Here is an 8,604-nt window from a genome sequence, read left to right on the forward strand (position 1 = left end):
ACGAGTTCAGTGATACATCTTTGCATTTGAGGACCTTTTCTAGTTATTTTTAATTTTTGCTGCTGTTTTAAGGGACTGCAGCTGCCACTGTGATGGCAACCTGACTTCCATGTCACATTCTTGACAATGTCCCATACTTAGCGTCATTCTGAGGCGTGGCGGTGGCAGAAATGGCACCTGCAACACAATGAATGTTGGAGAATATTCAGAGAAAATGCTGCATAGTGGCCTTTTCCCAAAGCGGGGTTCAGAAAAAGTCATTTTCTCAAACGTTCACCGAAAAAGATCTTCAAGAAAGTTCAGCTCGGCTTTGGCGTAAGCAGCCTCTGATGGAAAGTTTCCTCTTTTTTATGCACCTCACTCACAGCCAAGAAAATTCTCAAAAAGCGGCAGAGTTGCTATTAAAACCTGGTTGTTGTAGGAGCAGAGCTTTTATTTAGGGAACTTCCTGAAGACAAGGTGAAGGATGCCAGCTGCCTATCACTTTTCTCAAGAATCAGCAGCTCTATGCTTCCCAAAAGCAGCCGGAATCATTAATCTGATCTTTGCCTTTTTTTACTGTGCCAAATTACAAGCGGCAATTAGGGGACTGAAACACTTGCAATGACGGGAGCTCAGCCTGTAATCAAGGAAATGGCTCCTCCCACTAAATCTACATTGTCCTTTTGGTACTTAACTCTTATTAATGTTTCCTGTTGGCCAAATGTATGTTTCTAGAATGCCAGGTTTATGGCCCCACTGTATTTTTAAGGCTTCCCTCGGGAATTGGTGTGTGACTCCAAGTGTAATTTTTTGGAAGAGAGAAAACTGTAGCTAATGAGAGCAATTTTTCACCAGTCTTTGAACTGAAGGTAGTCAAAATCAGCTGGGACAGAAGCAACCAAAACACCTTTTTTAAAAAATTTACAGGTTTCTTACCCTGTGTGCTCGAGGGCTCAGTTTGAAATATGCTTTCTACCATTTCCTATAATGGAAATGGACTGCCTTCAAGTCAATTCCAATGTATGGCGACCCTACGAATAGGGTTTTAATGGTAAGCGGTATTCAGAAGTGGTTTACCATTGCCGTCCTCTGAGGCTGAGAGGCAGTGACTGGCCCAAGGTCACCCAGTGAGCTTCATGGCTGTGTGAAATATTATACAATATACATACACAAAAAGGGAATCTCCCCAACCCCTAACAATTACCAAAAAAGAGAGGAAAAAGGGCAGCTGTCCAGTACAAATATCATAACAATCAACAGGCCCATACCATGTGAGTCTTCAATGTCCAATATTCGAACAAGCCAGATATTCCTGAAGGCTGCTGGAAGACCGTGGCTGTCTCGTTCACTCATATAAGTTAGTACACCATTGCATATCACAAACGCATGTAGCTACTTTGGTCAGGGTAGAATCCACACTGTAGATAGTACAGCGGCCCACTGCCAACTGATATGTACTTGTCACGATAGTATCATAGGATCATTGAAGAGTAGAGTTGGAAGGCGCCTATAAGGCCATCAGGTCCAATCCCCTGCTCAGGGCAGGAATCCAACTGAAAACATACCCGATAGGTGGCTCTCTAGCAGATCAATACTGTCATGTGTGATTGGTCCCATCATTACTAGCCTTCAAAAAAAAAAGTTGAAGATCCACTTGATACAGTATGCTTTCAGTTCAGTTGATGTCAAGGTTATTGCTGTTTTAAAACATTTGTTTTAATCTGCTGGTTCTTAGATTGTTTGGGTATTTCACATGCTGGACTATATATTGTTTTAATCAACAGTTACCGCTCCTTTGCCATGTCTACTTGGAATTGTATTTTAATTTTGTAAGCCATTTATAGAGGACATTACCTTATTGGAAAGTTTAGAAATCTTTTAAATAAGTAAATGATGATGATAATAAAGCCTCTGTTCAGTTTTTCCCTGACTGCAGTCTTTGTAACCTGTAAAACATCACATCTAATGCAGGAGACCTGGCTATTTACTGCAAAGGGAATTCTACTAAATGACACTAAGATCACATAGGAAGAGAGGCAACGGAGATCTTAGTTGCCAGGACTGTGTTATCTATAAAAGCAATTTATAAACACTGCAATCGTCTTTTGTTGTTTTTAAAACCCAAACCCAGACTCTGTAGACATTAGATAGAAGAAACCCTTTATACATGGGCTTATATCATCATCATCTGATAAGAATGGCTAGACTTATGAAAAAAAACTACACAGGATTTTTCATCCTTGCCCACAGAGATAAAGAGCAACTACACACACACAAAAAAAACTTGCTGGATCTTTGTCAACCATCGTACTTACAAAGCTTTTTCTTTTTTAAGGAAAATAAATGCTTCTAGTTTTACCAGCTGTCAGCTGCTAGTTCTTTAATCCATGCCACTGATCTCTCGCCCATGCAGACTGCCTCATCCATTTCCATACAGAGGCAATGGAACATAATATTATTAATAAAACACTTGTAAAGCTCCTAAAGCATTCTATGCGCTGAACAGATAAGCTAGTTCCTACCTGTTGGGTCACGCTTTAATAGACATATATGGCCACATTCACACTGTACATTTATTCCACTATTATTCCACTTTAAACAGTCATGGTTTCCCCCAAAGAATCCTGGGAAGTGTAGTTTGTGAAGGGTGCTGAGAGTTGCTAGGAGACCCCTGTTTTCCTCGCACAGCTATAATTCCCCGAGTAGTTAAACAGTCGGTCCTTTTCCCTAGAGAACTCTGGGAATTGCCGGCTTATAAGGGGACTATGGCTTTCCTAATAACTCTCAGTATCCTTCACAAACTACACTTCCCAGAATTCTTTAGGGGAAACCATGACTGTTTAAAATGGAATAATAGCGGAATAAATGTACAGGGTGAATGTGGCCATAATGGAAAAAGGAAAAAGGAACATAGTGGGAAGAAGAAAGCAAGCTCAGGAGTAGCTTCTCCTTCACCAGCCAATGGATGGGGCCAGATTGGTTGCCCTCTTCCCATCACTCCAGGTCTAGCTATCTATTCAACTGGCCTGCTACTGTTTACTCTGACTGGCAGCGGCTCTGCAGAACCTCTGATCTTTCACATCATCTGCAAGTTTAAAAAAAACAAAACACACCTGGAGAGGCCAGAGATTGAACCTGGGACCTTTTGCGTGCATAACATGTACTCCATTACCAAGCCAGCATCTCTCTCTGGGCAAGGATTTCCCCCCCCCTCCAATTAAATGAATGGGGTGCACATAAGTTGCTAGCAGGGGAGACTGGTGGCTCTGAGGACAATGGGGCAGTGAATCTGCTCCAGGTTTTAGTCTGAACTTTCCTAAAGTACCTTGGACAGCTCCTTGAAAGTTCGGACTAAAACCTGGAGCGGATTCACTGTCCCCAGAGCTGCCAGTCTCTACTGGTGGCTAGACCAAAGCATTTATACGTCTCATGAAAATAAGCAAAACACAGGCTATTTGACAGGAGTTGGCAGAGAAACAAAGATGACAGAAAGGAATGTTGCCATCAAGCAGTAAGAAACAGAAAGCAGGGAAAGCAGAAAGGAAAAGATAAGACTCATTCCTCTTCCCTTACAGAAGACTAGGCTAGCTAGATTTACTATACTCCTTTTCTACAGGCATATCCTACCAGTTCTAGGGATGGAAAGATCTGTCTGTTTCGGTTCTCTCACAGTTTCTCATTTTTCCAATATTAAATTCAGTTCTCTACATTTCTACAGCGATCTGCAATTTTTTTTAAAAAAAAAATTCTCATGAAAATTCTCCACCAATTAGTGCAAATTTCTCCAAATAAACACATTTTTGTAGGCAGTTTTGACAAAGGTACACATTTTTGCAAGCCGTTTCTCGTCGTTTCGTGCCTTTTTGCATGTTATTTTCAGTCATGTATTCATTTTTATGTACTTTCCCCTAATATATGCATTTTTGTAAATGTTGTTTAGTTGGCGAACCGCATCCCCAAATTCTAATAAATGCAAATTTTAAAGGATGGCTGTGTATCGGTTCTCATATTGTTTCAAAAATTGTGAATCTGATAAATTCTACTTGCAATGAGAACTGAACTGAAATTCTTACCCATCCCATCCCTAACCAGTTCCAAGACAGAACTTCAGCTAAATGCCTGGAAATATATTTCAGAATAAGACTGAATGGATGAGCTACAAGGAAGTGAGAAGCATAACATACTAAATAGCTCAGCTCTGGGAGTCCCTGAATAAACATCCTACTCTAGAGGGAATCAAGAGCTTGGAAAAGTTACTTTTTTGAACTACAACTCCCATCAGCCCCAGCCAGCATGGCCACTGGATTGGGCTGATGGGAGTTGTAGTTCAAAAAAAGTAACTTTTCAACTCCCCACCCATGGCGGCAGACTCCACCGTACCTGGGTGGAGCTGGCTTCTCTATTACTCACTGCCCCAAAATGGAACTCTGTAGCAAAGCCAACTTTCCTCTCTCTGTCAGTGGCAGAACAGTATCCAGGAAAAGGATATCCAACAGCAATTTGCCATCCAGTATCCAGGAAAAGCAATACCTAACACAAATCTACAGTGTGGCTGCATTTGGGGGAAAATGTAATCCTGGTCATCACGTGGTATTATTATTATTATTATTATTATTATTATTATTATTATTATTATTATTATTATTATTATTGTTATTGTTATTGTTATTGTTATTGTTATTGTTGTTATTATTATTTCTACCCTGCCTTTTGGCCAAGGTGGCTTACCAAAAAAATAGTCTAGAACAATGGTGTTTTAATTGCAGTTTTAAAAAACACAAATATTTGAGAACAAACATCATTCTAGTATAGTGGAGAGTTGTCACATATGCTTGGTATAAAGGTGATCAGAGTTAGATAGGCACAAGAAAGGCAGACCAAATTGATGGAGGTTTTGCACCAAACGGTTTAAGCGTTCGAAGCTTATCTCAGAAACCTATGCGTATCCCATTATATTGAACGGGACATACTCAAAGGCAAGTACACTTAGGACTGCAATCTTGGTGGTGGTCGGGGAAATGATTACAGGGGAGGCATAGACTCTACAGCATAGACATTCATGTGCTTATGAAGAGAACAGGCAGAAACAATTTGGGGTTTCATTGTCTTGGTCTTATTGCATAGCACCCTGGAGTCTTTCTCCTGTGATGTTAGAACTTGGGATCACTCAGCTAAAAGGAAAGAAACTAAAAGTTTCAGGACAGATTAAAGGTGGCATGTTTGCATACCATGTGCAGCTGGTTTGTGGAATTCACGGCCACAAGATGTGGCAACAGCCAGCGCAGGATTCATGTTATCTTGACAACCACCTTGCGAGGCAGGTTAAGTTAGGCTGAGCTGGTGATTCACTCACGGTCATGTAAGTTAACTTGGGTGCTCCTGCTTCAAGCATTTGTCCCCTACACGACATCGACTCTCTCTAGCTACCCAAGGAGACAAGTTCTTTCCTGGAGCCATTTCAGTTTTACTGACTGCTGTGTCTTATAGATGTATGGTGCAGCATGGACATCTTGCTCTATCCTATCACTGTCTGGGAATAATATTGTGTGTAAGGGGGGGATGTGTCTGGGCATATACAAGACCACCTCAGAGTCAAAGATTCATGTTAATGATCTTCAATCCCTTTCAGTGGTGGAATCTGAACTCCTCACCATTCGAGCACTTAAGTCCAGGCTCTACCGAGGTTGCATTTTCTTCAATGTAGAAACAAGATCCATTCTCCTTCCTCCCTTTAATTTCAATCCTTGATTGCATGAGTGCAAATCCAATCAGGCAACAGGGCAGCCCCCCCCCTCAACATACTGTTTGTTTGTTGCATTTGTATACTGCCCCATAGCCAAAGCTCTCTGGGTGGTTTACAACAATTAAAAACATTAAAAACAAATATACAAATATAAAAACACATTTTTTAAAAAAGCAATTTAAATACACATGCTAAAATGCCTGGGAGGAGAGTCTTAACCTGGCGCAGAAAAAATAAGTGTTGGCGCCCGGTGCACCTCATCAGACAGATCTTTCCATAATTTGGGGGCCACCACTGAGTAGGCCCTCTCCCTTGTTGCCATCCTCCCAGCTTCCCTTGGAGTAGGCACCTGGAGGAGGACCTTTGACATTGAGCGTAGTGTACAGGTGGGTTCGTGTTGGGAGAGGCATTCCATCAGGTATTGTGGTCCCAAGCCGTGTAAGGCTTTATTGGTTAAAACCAACACCTTGAATCGAGCTCAGAAACATACAGGCAGCCAATGCAAGCGGGCCAGAATTGGTTTTATATGTTCAAACCGTCCGGTCCGTTACCAGTCTGGCTGCTGCATTTTGCACAAGCTGCAGCTTCTGCACCGTCTTCAAAGGCAGCCCCATGTAGAGTGCATTGCAGTAATCTAACCTGGAGGTTACCAGAGCATGGACAACTGAAGCCAGGTTATCCCTGTCCAGATATAGTTCTCTGTATGCCTCACCTGAGGATCAAGGGATGCTCAATACAGGTGTGCAATCTGAAGCAGAAGGCTGCAGTGAGTGTGCATGAGGAATCCACAGAAAATGAGGCGGGGGCACGTAATGCACACCTTACACAAGGTGCCTCTGCCCAGTTCCCATAAATGAGCCCTTGCCCAGCCGTAGTATGTTTTACTTTGATTGGCCAGCTCACAACATGATATAGAATGGATCATTTTCTTAGCTCTCCTCAGCTTCCTTTAAACCTTAATGTACCTCATCTGAACTGCTAATAATTAAGAATTGTCTAGCACAGCAAACAAGTACCATGTGCAGGGCAAAATATTTGGCAGCTCCTACATAATCCTTTGGGAATGTCGCTCTTTGAATTCACACTCTGCAAAACGGAATGCAGACAACATAATAGGGCATAAGCCGATTTGTTAGTGCCCTGTTTTATTTTTAAAAATTCCAGAAGCCAAAACTCTCATGAACATACAGCTACAAAAGAACACTAATCTTTCCACAAAAGAAAGTTCAGAGTTCTCAACCTGCCTCCTGCGGACAATAAGAGCCAAATCTGCAGAAATCAAGGTAATTCTTTTTAGATTTGATGGAAGAGCAAAGCAGGACACCGCACACCAGCACTGCAAACCATCCGCCCTTCAATTTTCACTACAAAATGGAAATGGACTGCCTTCAAGTCGATTTTGACTTACGGCGACCCTATGAATAGAGTTTTCATGGTAAGCTGTATTCAGAGGGGGGTTTACCATTGCCTTCCTCTGAGGCTGAGAGGCAGTGACTGGCCCAAGGTCACCCAGTGAGCTTCATGGCTGTGTAGGGATTTGAACCCTGGTCTCCCAGGCCGTAGTCCAGCACACTAACCACTACGCCACACTGGCTCTCTTTCACTACAAGGGCTACAATATTCTGGTCCTTTCCCAGCTTGAATGCTATGCAAGGAAGTCATGTGCTAAGTCATCTTAATCATGTGTCAATGAGCAACACGTGAAAAATTGGCTGGGATACAGGCTTCCCCTCCCACTACTGGAAGAGGTGCTGCCACCCATGGAAGGCTTTTGATCCAGTGGAAGAATCCCGCTGACGCAATTGGGAGGAGGCGATTTCGTGAATTCCCACTGCCCTCTAAAGCCCCCTGTACCCTAAAGATCTGCTCTGGAGGGTTTGAGACTGTCCAGAATAGCACAGAAGGTGGCAAAAGGGGAAGGGAAAATGGATGAAAGTTGCCTCCTTTTTTCCACCGGGAGAGTATCCCCCAGGCAGAACTCTGCTCAGGGTGTGTGTCTGCCACTGCCAGAATTGTTACTGATCAAATATTCAAAATGATTATTTCATTGCTAGCTGTGAAGGCCTTAGGATATCTTCATTAGCGGGGCCGTTGTCTGCCAAGGAGCGTCTGATGGGTGACAGTGCCTGTGCTAAAAGGTAAATTAAGGGTTTATGGTGGTAGGCCATATTCTTTAAAGCCATGGTCCCCAAAGTTTCCCCCTGGCCACTTGAAAATTGCTAAGGGCCATGATGGACTACTCAATGGCTTTTTGCCTGTTGTACTAATTGCTGGGTGCTGTGCTAGGTGCTGCATGATTTTAAATTGCAGTTTTACAGACACGCTATGGACCACCTGAATGAAGCTTGCCAATCACTGGTGGGCCATGTCCCACAGTTTGGGAACCCCTGCTTTAAAGCCCTAAACAGCCCAGAGCCAGGTAAGGACCAGTCACCTATTAAAACCTGAAAAAGCCTTGAGATTAGCATTAAAGGCTTTGCTGTCTGGCCCACAATTAGTGAAAGATCCATTTGGTGAACAGCGAAGGCCTTCCCCATGGCAGCATTGCAGATGTGGTATTCTCTCCCTAGGGAGGTTCACCAAGGTTTCCCTCGCTCCCTTCAAGAGCATGCTGAAAACCTTTTAATTGCATCAAGAATTTCAAGATTGCTTTCTACTGTTTTTATGCTGATTCCTTTGGTTTTAATGTTGCTCTGTTCTATATTTGTTTTATTTGAACTCTGTCCTTTATTGTTAGTGTATGTGTACATTTTCCCTTGTAAACTGCTTTGGGGGAAAAACTATTTTTTTAAAATGTAAACTATTGTGCTAAAACCTGGTATACATACAATAGTGGTGTAATAAACCTTTGATAACTAGAGAGCCATACGAGAACCAGC

This window comes from Rhineura floridana, chromosome 19, assembly GCF_030035675.1.
Source record: "Rhineura floridana isolate rRhiFlo1 chromosome 19, rRhiFlo1.hap2, whole genome shotgun sequence".
Lineage (NCBI taxonomy): Eukaryota > Metazoa > Chordata > Lepidosauria > Squamata > Rhineuridae > Rhineura > Rhineura floridana.